Source organism: Amblyomma mixtum, chromosome 7, assembly GCF_055824585.1.
Source record: "Amblyomma mixtum isolate Tamu chromosome 7, ASM5582458v1, whole genome shotgun sequence".
In the NCBI taxonomy this organism is placed as follows: domain Eukaryota; kingdom Metazoa; phylum Arthropoda; class Arachnida; order Ixodida; family Ixodidae; genus Amblyomma; species Amblyomma mixtum.
The window spans coordinates 94,697,573-94,710,241 of NC_143018.1; the positions used below are offsets into that span (position 1 = coordinate 94,697,573).

Below are 12,669 nucleotides of genomic sequence, written 5' to 3' on the forward strand. Positions count from 1 at the left end.
CTATTGAACGTGGCAATCTGAATGTAGAATGACATGTATTTTTTATTTGGTTATATGAATGTCATACGATAGTGTTTCAGTCTGTATTTTGTATTGTATTTTGTATTGTATTTTGCATTGCAATTGTTTCATTCTACACCGACAAATGTGTGTTTGTTTTTTTTTCCTCCTGAATCGTCAGTAGACTTATTTGTATTCATTTTGAGATCCACGACTAGCCTCTGGCTAAGGATCCTTGAGTGTCTTCATGTAATTACATGTGTACTTTGAAATAAAAAGAAAGAAAGAAAGAAAAAGAAAGAATGACTTTTAAAGCTGAAAGGATATTTAAAACATTTTTTTCTTTCACGAGCATTAGTCACACATGACGAATCCAAACTGCATTTTCTCCCAAGAGCAACCTAGAGTGGAAAGAAATGTTTTCCTTATAGAATTGTGAGATCGTAAGATGTACACACTTCACCGAATTTACAAGCAGGGTTTACGTGATGACGTAAACAACATGAGAAGCAGGTTCAAATCACCTTTACGAATGTTATGCTCGTTTGTTCCCTTCTCCAATGTGTTCATTTTAGAACAAAAGAATTCTAATTCAATATCGCTCTCATTTCTGTCGACCATACCTGTCACCCTGCATACATACACAGTATCATGGGATACCACAGACACACTAGAACATCAAGAAATTAGGAATGTGTTCGTTAATGCAGGTTAGTAAAGTTACAGTTGGGGTCTTCATTTAAAGCATGTAGCAACGTCTCTTTATAAGCAAAAACAGCACTTATTTTCTTGCGCATGCGCTATGACAAGTGCAATCAAATTTGTGTTTCATTAGTTTCAAGACAGTAATTCATACGTTTAAGGTGTGAGTGAGGTTATTTAACTATAAACAGCATTCTGCTGCAAGCTACTACACTACGAATTCACCTAAGCCCTCCTCTAGGCTGAAACTCGGAGCAGAGGCTGAATTCTAGTTTAGAAGTTTAGAAAAAGAAAAAAAAATTTTTCATGCAGCCAATCACAACAATAAAAAGGATATATGTCCTACTCAAACATGCAAACTAACAAACTTACTCTTTCATGCATGGACTCTGTATGGAACACAAATTTCACAAAAATGCATGACCACAACTGCTCAAAAATCCAGTTCTCAAATTTCCCCCCGGCTTTACAAGGAGCATCTCACTTTGTTTTGAATGAACTTTTTAACTTTGAGCTGTGAACTTTTGTTTTAAAAAAATGAAAGCGATTTGTAGTTTTCTTCTAGTTCTGTTCTGCTCACCGTAATGTGTTTGAGTTTTGTTTTTTTGTTCTGTTTATTATGTTGCTTTTTTTTCATTACGTTCATTTTACGTTTTGTTGTTCCGCTACATATTGATACCAGTTGACTATTCAGGTATTGTGCTTTTCTTGTTTTGTTTTTGTTCAGTTCCTCATGTTAAATGTTCCTTCTTGTATCTTCATGTTCGAATATTTTACCGCCCCCCTATGCAATACCCTCGTGACGAGGGCCTTTAGGGGTTTCTTGAAATAAATCAATAAACTGGTTGTGGACTGGAACTCCTAAAATGATCACTGCAGAACCACTGTTCCTTACTTGTAGTACTTGTATTAAATTCTTGTATCTTTATTGTTACCTTCTGGTGTTCCTTATTATTTTTGCACTGTTTTTGACACCCCTGTTATGCGTGTGTGCGTGCGTGTGTGCGCGCGTGCTCCTGTGCTTTTATCTTAATTATGTTGTGTATTCCACTCTCCTCTGTAACGCCCGACCCAGGCACTGAGGGTATTTGAAATAAATAAATAAATAAATAGTAGGCTCCAGGACACTACCTGTTCTAAAGGCGTGACCACCAACAAGTATCTACTACTAACAGTGAGAAAAGTCTTCGGGAAAAACAGAAAGCAGTCTTGATGAATGAACACCATGATTTCCAGTGCCGACACAATTTGAACACCTAATGCTAGAAGACATTAGTTTGACTTCAACCTGCATAATTGTAGTTTCAAAAAACCGGTCAATAAAATAGCTATTGGCTTCAGCTACTGTTTATGCGTTCTGAAGGATTTTGTACCCCATACTACATCCAGACAAATGTGGACGGCCTGCAAACCAAATACAAATGTTGCCTGAGAATCTCTGCCAACATCAACCTTTTAGGGCGCTTCGTACGCAACTGTGTATGTAGCAAACTCACAGCGTTTTCTGAAAGCATGCTGCATCTGGGTGTGATTTCTTTGTTTCAGGTGAATTTAGCAGCCTTGATATCACAAACAGGACGATTTTTTTTTATACCATATAGCGAATACAGTGAGTAATATTTCACAAAACAATGAGCAGGGTAGCAGGTCATCTGCCATCCGGATGGGGACAGATTTCTTTACCAGTAATGCTATCAAATTTGTTTGAACAATTTAAAGCTATTGTGCATCTTCAAAACAGACACTGATTTCACGTTCTTCAGGTGTCTGCATGATAAGTCCCAATAATTCAATGTTGCTATTTCCACCAAATATGACGCTTCATGTGAAATTTTGCACTTCCTTGAAAAAATTAACCACCGGTATTTGGCACTGGAAGACTAACAAATCATCTTGAGCCATTTAGGTTGAAAAATATTCGTTTACGATGTAAACAAAAAAAGGCGCCTAAAAGGGTTAACAGCACTATGACAGAGCTAGCAAAAACACTTCGTTGAATCACCCTGGATTATTTTGTTCCTGAGTAATGCTCAGTTCGCAAAATATCTAGCGGCATAAAGCTGAAGTATTTTTGCAATCAAGTTGGCTAGTCATTCTATCTTTAGACTGCCCCAAGCCAAGATCTTTGAATTTCAGCGCAAAGAATAATACCGCACATCTTCTGTCAGACACGTGACAACAAGAAGGGCAGAGGCTGTTGGAAATATTGGACAACTGCGGCTACTACCATGCTGTACAACGAGGTTGGACTAGACAAACTGATCAGCAGCCCGCCACCATGCGAATAATCATTGCGAACACTTGACTTCCCCTCCATCCCACTTAGATGACTCAGACAGCAGCGACCCCTTTCCCAGAACTTTAGCTGTGGACCAGTCGAAGGTTCAAAGTGCCCCTCTTCTGTCCCTAGTCCCCTCTGAACTCTGAAGACAGAGCTAGGGTGGCCCCGAAATATCAGGTTGTTGTTCACGAGACCTTATGCGAGCGTTGTACTTTTTTTTCTTTCTAAGCTACTAACACACGTGCTTTGCATGCTGCTACACTGACAACAGCGAGAAATAAGCACAATTCATATCTTGACTTAGTAAAACACGTTGCAGGGATAGTTGGTTATGCATTTCCATTCGTTCAAATTTAAGCAGCGCTAACTTTTAGGACGAATACACAGAGGACATGACAGGACGGGCGCTGTCAAAATCAGCGCCCGTCCTGTCATGTCCTCTGTGTATTCGTCCTAAAAGTTAGCGCTGCTTAAATATGAACGAATGAAAAACATATCTTGACATTAGCGATGAATCCTAGGGCGCATAAAATAACTGCTTACGCACAATTAAGAATCCATAGACTATGCTCACGTGTCGCATTATCTCTTCATAAAGCATTATCACTCAGCAGTGTTTCAGCTTTCATAAAGAAAGCTAAAACGATAAGACTTCCAGTGTTCTATACCTTCTTGCAATGAAGCCATTTAATGTGATAATTCCTGTGCCCCGCACTAAAGCAACACACCTAAACAAGTCGTAAATTGTGGCGCTCAATGGCTTACAGCAACGCATGGGTTATGACGGGTGCCGCTGTGGAGTCCTTCGGATTAATTTAGACCTTTCAATGTATGCAGACATCGCATAACACGCAAATAACAAGAAGCAGGGCAACAACACAACAACTAAAGTATGACCAAAACAAGAAGTGATCTTGTACACAAAACTTTAAAACATCAGTGAAAAAGAAACCAAATCTGCTTGCCTTTCTGCCTCCTGTGCACTATGGCTTGTTCAATGCATTCGAAATATGGATACAGACTACACGGCAGTGCAAAGAACATAAGGCAAACTACACAGGAACCAAACAAGCCTGACCGAACCAAATGGGCAGTCGCAACATAATTACCAGCACAAAACACAAAGGACAAGGAAAAGGCTTCTCAGAGGGCACAGTGCCAGCCATCATTTGAAGTACATTGGACACTAAAAAACAGTGCACAACAGGCCAGAAGCACAGGTGTTAAAAGTTTTTCTACTCCTCACTCCTTGACACACTCAACACACTCTGCTAACAGAAAAAAACTTGAGGAGGCACTTAAGCTTGGCCTTAAGGGTATGACGCATAACGTTAATGGGTCCCTGCAGCTGCCCGAGGTCCTCTTTGCGTATCACCTCGCAGATATGGACACTGGTTCTTTCTTTCACAATCACACAACGCTTAACCTTCCCTCGAGAGCGTAATGTGATAGCATTTGAGATCTGTCCCATGAAAGTACTCCTTCTCTGCCAACTAGGTTCTGCCTACATGCCCATGTATGCAGAAATCTTCATTCACAAGGAGCTACCACCCGTTGAATGTATGACCTACTCACGTGCGCACTGATGTGTTCAAATTTAGTTTTTTTTTTCCATGTGTTATCGAACGATGGAATTCTTTAACCGGTGATGTACGCTCGCTGGAATCAAACTCATTTTTCCATTTTGTTGCAAACCTGTAATCAGTGTGTTAAATTATTCTTCTCTATTTTAATGCTGATGACTGTTGAGTATGTTGTCCCTCTCTTTCTTTCCTGTTTCTTCCTCCCACTCCTGCAATAGCTCCCCTTAGGGCTGCAGTATACGCAAACAAATAAATAAATAAAATTAGTCGTCCTATACTTTACAATCGTAGATCCCTGGGATTCCCCACACCACTCCCGGCGCAGCGGTGCAGCGGTTGAGCGATGCACCGCTCTCCCGACCGGTGGCTGTCTCAAACGCAACCACCGGTGGGTGGGGTTTGTGAGGCCCAGATTGCTCTTCCCGAACAGCCACACGTGACCAAACATTGTTTTTTGTTTTAACTGCCCCCCCCCCCCCCCCCCCGCCACGGTGGGTAGTTTGGCTCAGTGACAGGTGCGCCACCTGCTGTTCTCGACATGTCAACAACGCCACCAATGCCAGGGTTGCTGCTTTAAAGCCGTGGCATTAAAAACCTTCGGGGTGTGCACTCTTCTTCCCCCTTGCACCTCCACCAATTGTCACCTGCCATCATTGCTCCTAGGCTGTCCGGCACTTGCCCCACGGCAGGAGAACTAGATAAACCACTGCGAACTTCCAGTCACCTAATGGCAGTTCTTTTTTTTCGTCTCACTGACTTAAGCAGCATGGCTTTAAGAAATCTTGCAACATCGACAAAACATTTTGATAAGACTCAAGCACTTGAGCAGACTGGTGGGGGAGATTGTTGGGGCATTTGATATCAAAAAAGCAGCAGACAAGCACGTGATCATCCCATATACAAACCTCACGAGCAAAGCGATATCGTATCTACACAAATAGACGCGAGTCAAGTTTTTCTGATAGCTCGCCACGCTAAGTGAAAAAAGATGTGAGGAAATAAAAACCTTTTTAGCAAAGCGTTTCTCAGCTGCACTGCTTTTCTTCGCGGAAAAAAGTTCAGCTGACGTCTAGCACTGCGCTCTGCAAGAACCTTATTCCTTTTCCTTTGTGTTTTTTTACTGGTAACCAGCCACGACTGAGGAGAAGACTATATAGTACGCAATAAATGAAGGGATGCCTTGCATACCAAATGGACTCCAAACTTTTTTCTTTTTTTTCAAGTTGTCAAGTAAGCAGCTTAGTAAGGCACAATCACATTTCTCAGCCTTGTGCCCACAGCTTTCATTTCACCATAAATGCAGAAACAGAGGAAGTTCCAGGTGACTGTGTCGGCACTTGTGCAAACTACATACCCTATGCAACGTCACTGAGCAAGTCATTTTGGCTGTGTAGGCTCACCAGTGGCAATAGTTGTCACCTAAGCCAGCAAGACTAAGACAAGCCAAGTAAATTCTGTGGTGATGAACAGCAAAAACTCACCAATTAGGGGTTTTACAACGACACCACGTGAAATGCCACAAATGGAGTGGAGTTTTGCTTGTAAGGAAATACATGTAAATGAGCAGAACAATGCAGGAAATGCAGGGACTATGACACTCAAGTTTTTTATAATTATTTAGAAGCAAATGGACACTGCAAAAAATCGCTTTCAGTGTCTGCCAGAAGATGTACGATTAAGAAAGACAGCACCATTTGCACCATGGATAATTGTAGCTCCATAACATCCTGGCTGAAACTGAGAGGGTACAATGAATATAGACAGGACATGTAACGCTCTGTACACATAAATGATGCTCTCTTGGGATGAAAGATTGGATACCAAGGGAATAATTGTTGGCAAACAGTTTTTCTCAAGTGACGGTGTCATACAGTGCTAAACGCCGGAATAAAATTCTTGACACGGATCCCAGCATTTAAAGGGACGACACTCCAGGGTTTTTTAAAGTTTTGATTTGGTAATCACATCACAGTCCTTAAGAGTCCCCTCTCCCTGATAAAAAAAAAAGTTTTCAAAATACTGAGTAGGCGTCTTTTAAAGGAGCAAAAATCATAAAACCAAAACAGGGTTTGGACCAACCTGTGACGTCACAGATACTGTCACAAAACCTATCGTGTGCACTTTGATTGGCTAAACTGGCAACTGTGAGTAACAACCTGGGTCATTATTTGTCTGAAATAAGGCTTGTCCACTGTCATGCAGTTAATCCACACTACAAATGAATTTCTTACTATTTTAGATGATGGTGGACGAACAGATGCAGTCTTCTTGGACTTCAGAAAAGTCTTCGATTCTGTCTCTTATCCCGAGTTACAAATGAAGCTAAAAAAAACCTGTTAACAACAAAATCACACAGTGCCTTAATTGTTACCAAAAGGTCAAACTTGGTAGGTCCACATCTGATCTGGCGGCTGTCCTATCAGAGGTCCCACAAGGATCTGCGCTGAGCCCGTTACTTTTCCTTACTTATCTCAATGATCTGTCATTTGAATCTCCTGTGCGCTGCCATCTCTTTGCCGATGATTGTGTTGCCAACCTTAGTATCGAAACAGTTACAGCTGTCGGTGACTGGTGTCGAAAATGGGACATGAGCTTGAATACGTCTAAGTGCGGCCACATGACTATATCACGGAAAAAAATCCACTTGCCATCAGGTAGAAGATTTAACAATAGCGAAATTACATCTGTTAGCCAATATAAATATTTAGGACTTATGCTTGAACAAAATTCAAGTTGGAGCGCTCACATTAAGAAGGTAGTCTCAGGCGCCACTCAAAGGCTCTGGACGCTAAGACATAAATTAAAACACTGCACATCAAAGACAAAACTAGTTGCTAAAACAAAAATTAACCATATCGAGAGAGTGCAACGTAAAGCTCTCTGGTTTATCTATAATGCCTACGGTAGGCACACCTCAGTGAGCAGTTTTCTTACCCTATCGGGCCTTCCACAGCTCGAGCAGCGCCGCAAAACGCACCATCTCAAACTACTGTACAATATCACTAATAGCAACACCAGACTGGATTTTAATGATTACGTGCTGTATAATACTACAAGACCTACTCAAGGAAAGCATACCAAAACACTTTTAATGCCTCAATGTAAAACAAATTCATATCGCCATTCTTTTTTTTTTTCCCGAAATCCATCCTCGAATGGAACGAACTGCCTCCCGACGTTACTGATTCCGAATCAGTTGAAACATTTTTGCTTGCTTTGCTTCTTGTGACAGTAGTATATTTAATATTCTCTTCTCGTATGAATCATCGGCGGCGGTCACTCATATTCTCTGGAAATTGCACGACAGTTTTGTAAACTATGCCCAGGCCTTGCGTCTGATGTCCCTTGTTGTGTCTTTTCTCCTGTTTACTTTTCTGCCATAACCCAATGTACACCACGTGCGTGCCTGTCTGTTTGTTAATGCACATCTGCCCATTCCTGCTATGGCTGCCAAAAGGCGGCTGGCAGTATTGTAAAATAAATTAAAAATAAAAAAATAAAATGACGAAAAGTAAGCTCGGAATTTTGTCCTTTAGCAAACACAGAGAGAATATCGACGACCGAGAGTCCAGCGACGCCGCACACGCAAGAATGCTAAAGAAATCACCCAAATTGAGGCTACGAAATTTTAAAATTCATTTGAACTGCAACAAAACACCACCCCATCTCACAATTCGGCACAAAGGAACAGAAAACTGGGGAGAACATACCATAAAAGTTTCAGTAAAATGTGAGGTGGTGGAATGAATGCTGGAGTTACCCTTTCAGAACAAGATAATGAAAAGATATCAGGTCAATAGGGGCAACAACCTGCAAGTTAAGATTTTTTGCATATGGCACTATCTATATCACATATATGCAAAGGTGCAACATGACAGCAACCATCACCCACAACACCTCCAATGCTTCCTTGGTCACAAATTTTCTGCGTCCTGTTTTGAAATGCAGCTAATAAGCTTCAAACAACCAGCTGCACACACTAGAAAAATGGCCCTGCTTGACTAAATCTGAAGCATCTTCTACTGTCACAACCTCCAGCTCTTGGTAATGAGAAAAATATGAACTGTTTTAGCAGTATGTATTTAACAGCATATAGAAGAAGCCAAGACAATGCATACCTGCCTCGGCTAGTCGCTCTGCAAGTTTACACACTCGAAGAGTCTGCCGGACTCACACTTACGACGAACTGACTCAGAAGGCGAATCTAAAATGAGATATAAGTGAGCACGGCGCAGTGGAGATAGATGTTGAGCATCGCGCCTATGAGCTACATTGTTACATTGTAGTAACAAGAAAGCAATAATGATGTCTCCACATTTCAAGTAGTTTTCGTTTTTAACTGGTTCCTTAATTACCCACTTCATTCACAATTAATTCATTTTAATTCCCCTTAATTCAAATTTAATTTACAGTAATTCATCCTTAATTCACCTTAATGTGCATTAATTAGCATTTAAAACACATTAATTCACCTCAATTCACAGTTAAATCACCTTTATTTCCAATTAATGCACCTACGTTCACTCTTGACACTTTCTATAACCATGAATTATTGATTGGATTTCGATTAACTGCACATTTTCCCTCGTTGCATCTCCGTGTTCATTCCGGATGGATGGATGGATGGATGGATGGATGGATGGATAGGAGCGCCCCCTTTGAAACGGGGTGGTGGCAATTGCCACCATGCTCAGCTTTTCTTTCTTTATTATTTTTTTTTGTTTACTGTGTTGGCAATTCTCATTAAGATTCTCCATCAACTTTGCCTACGGTTTCCTACTATTCTAACCTTATGCCACATCTCTGCTTTTCAGCCACCAATCCTCCAATCGCTTTTTGCTGACTTCCACTGCAGATTTATTTACATGACCATTGTTATCTTTAAACCCTAGGGCCTCAGAAAGAGTGACTGTGCCTGCATCGACATCCGAATGGATACCATCACATTTGATTATGAGGTGTTCAATTGTTTCCACAGATCTACCACACACTGCACATGTGTCATCTTCTTCGTTAAATTTCTTTTTGTAGCTGCGCGTTCTAAGACACCCTGATCTAGCTTCAAAAAGTAGGGCACTGCCTCTTGAGTTATCATAGAAAAATTCTTTCCTGATCTGCCTTTTCCAGAATAGATATAGTTCTACACTATGTTTCTTTTCCATTGAATTCATCCAATTTTTAACTTCCGCGTTTTTAACCTGTCGTTTAATGCTCTTTCTTTCTCCGTCCTCATGGCCGGAATACTTACTGGTTAGTTTTCTAATTCTTTTCCGCCACTGTGAGTCAACGTTCTTTCTGTATAAATATTTAAATACCTTAGCTGCCCATCTGTGATCTGTTATGCCCATCTGTTATCTGTTATGCCCATCTGTTATGCCCATCTGCCCATCTGTTCCGGACTTTCAAATTTGGAGCCACGCGTTGGCTCCGCCCACACTTTCGGTAACGTGGGCCCACACTTCCCGCATTTTTAAATTTGGCGCCACTTTTGCTCTGGCCCCGCCCACCTTTTGAACATTTTTGGCTGTAATTTAGTAATCATCCGATTTCGTGTTTTTTTTTTTTTTTTTTTTGCGCAGCATCCTGACATTATCCTCTTTCGATGACAACCACTCGCTTGACGCAACCTCTTCTGAGTAGCCCACAACTGCTGCCGATACATTTTGCGGACATGACGTAAAAAAAAAAAAAGGAGTTGTTCACACACGCAAAACCACCACATGGTCGCTTCTGAGAAAAGGCAACACGGCGCTCTTCCGTCAAGGTCACTAACCGCGAAGCCGACGAGCTTTAGCCACTTACCCGTTGTTAGGCAACGCTCCGCCGCTGCGCACGCCCAAGTGCTTCTGACAAAGCAGCGGTTATCTCCTCGAGCACGCTGTCCGCTGAAACGGACAAAACTCGACACGGCGGCGTCCAGCCCCGATCGTTGTGAAACGGAAGCGGCACAAAATCTGACGAGTAACATCGATCGCCTGTGCAACTGCTTGCTCCCCTGACCTCTTCCTCCTGCTAATCTCGGGGCTGGCCCATGCTTTCAATGCGTCGGTCCGTGCACGTGATCAACAAGCGCGCGGTTCTCCGCTCCAGGCTCTTATCCCGGGAATCGCGCGCGTTTCCTTTTTCCTCTCGAATCGCATCCTGATGAAGCAAACAGCCGAGAAACGCCATTTGTTCAAACGGCAAAACAATATTGTTACCTTATCTTCCTTGACGCACTGTCCCAGCGGCGGAACTCGCTCGATGTCGCAAAGGCTGGTGGAGGGCCACCATGCGTTCACGCACAAGTCCGGCGATCGACGTTGAGCGCGATGAAGCTTGACGGCCTGTGTGCGAGTGCAGCTTTTCAAACTGCCCGGCACAGACGCGACGATCGCGCGACGACGAGTACGAGCCTTCGAAGCATCGATCACACACGATACATCGATCAACAGGTGTCCGCATTACGGCGCGAACTTCGCCAGAACCGAAAGTAGAGTGACGCCGTAAACACCCACCCAGCACATGCCAGCACGCCGACACCACCCGCGCTAGACAGATGCGATATGCGTTCCAGTGACTTTAGATATGCATAGAGCATGGCGAAATGCAAAATGCGCATTGCCATCTCTCGGCGCTCCGAGAACTAAGTCCTCCATGTTGGCTCGGTATAGAAAACGAAACCACTGCCCTACTTTGGGTTAAAACGGCTGCGCTATGTTTTAAAAGTGAAATGCCGATGCGCTCTTGCGCTACGCTGTTCACTATGCAAAGACACTACGATGCGTGCCAGAACCAGGTGCGTTCCAGCTTTTCGCTTTTCTATTTTTTTTTTCGCTCTGTCCCAACGTTCACCAAATGTGACATGCGATCGTGGTATCCTAGCTGTGTCAGCACGCCGATGCACAGGTTTCGCTTTCTGTGATGATTTTTCAGAAAGCTTTCTAGGTGATTTGCGTTTTAATTGTGTTCCTCAAGCGTGTATTCCAGTCGCGAAGAAGCACGTTCATTAATGTGCAGGCAAATTGTGGCCATGGGCACTCATGCGCTCCATCTACAAAACTCGATAGCTCGATCGTGGCGAACTAAGTGCACTCTAAGAACCCCACGCCGATTATTGCTTAGTTTGCTACGTGTTCATTTAAGTTTTTCTTGTGTTAAGTTAGTTTTAGAAGGGCTAGCAAGCTCTCTGGATTATGTGGTTGTTGCAAGATCCCACGCACTGTTTTCTTATCATGTTGTGCGATTGCGCCCGCATATATCTTGTGCGCACTTATTCGTCTTTGTGAAGCAATACACAGTATGTATGCTTTATTTTTTAAGGATTCCTACAGCTGCAGTCGATATCTGCGGCAATGAAAGTCTGCCAAAAAAAAAAATGGGTGATGTATAGGTATAATTCATTGTGAAAGAGGGACGCCTTTCCAATCTAAAGTACGCGCGACAGTGTTCTGAAAACGCTGCAGGAAATCTGATTTTATTATCGTTGTGTCAACCTCCAACAGCTTGCTTCGCAACAAAGCTATTTGTCCAGGTTTGGGAGCAAGCGAATTATCGGTAGAAACCGAACATGCGAATTTCACCCCTGCACACACAGGTTGACAAGCGTATCGAGTCCGTGCATGCACCTACAGCTGTAGCATCTTTCTCTAATCAAGCCGCAGAGGTGGCGCAGTGCTTAAGCCTAGGGTTGACCGTCGCAGCCAACGTTTCTAGATCTAGAAACGTTGGTCGCAGACAGTCTGCCAGCGGATCGCAACGGCGTACTGTTTTTGCCGCTCCCTATACTTCGTGACACTCGATCGGAACGTCTTGCATCCCGTTACAGTGAAGTTTCTGCAGGTTGAGGCAGCGCACAACACCCTTTTCCAGCGATGTGAGCGTTAGTATTAAGGAAAGACAGAAACCACACGTCTGCAAACAATGTCCACATAAACGCAACCACAGGAACGACCCAGAAGTCCAAATTCGCGTGACAAGGCTTCGCCGTAACGCATCGTCCGCCGTAGTTTGGACCAGTAGGCCAAAGTACCTTGCCTGCCTTGCCGTACGGCAACCACAAGGACCACCAGTACATGCGCAGCCAAGGTAATCCGTATCCAATCCAGTATGAACCCATTTCGT

The 12,669-nt window shown here is 42.9% G+C and overlaps 1 protein-coding gene across 2 annotated transcripts in view; it reads right to left on the reverse strand.

The window, feature by feature from the left end:
* LOC149336891 (uncharacterized) overlaps positions 1–11,111 on the reverse strand; it is a 45,976-nt gene extending 34,865 nt beyond the window's left edge. Inside the window, exon 1 of one of the 2 annotated variants that reach the window (XM_089553183.1) lies at positions 10,767–11,111. The gene's annotated coding sequence lies outside the window, so the exon portion shown is untranslated. The other variant, XM_089553184.1, reaches the window with a different exon arrangement.
* Between the last annotated feature and the right edge of the window lie 1,558 nt (positions 11,112–12,669).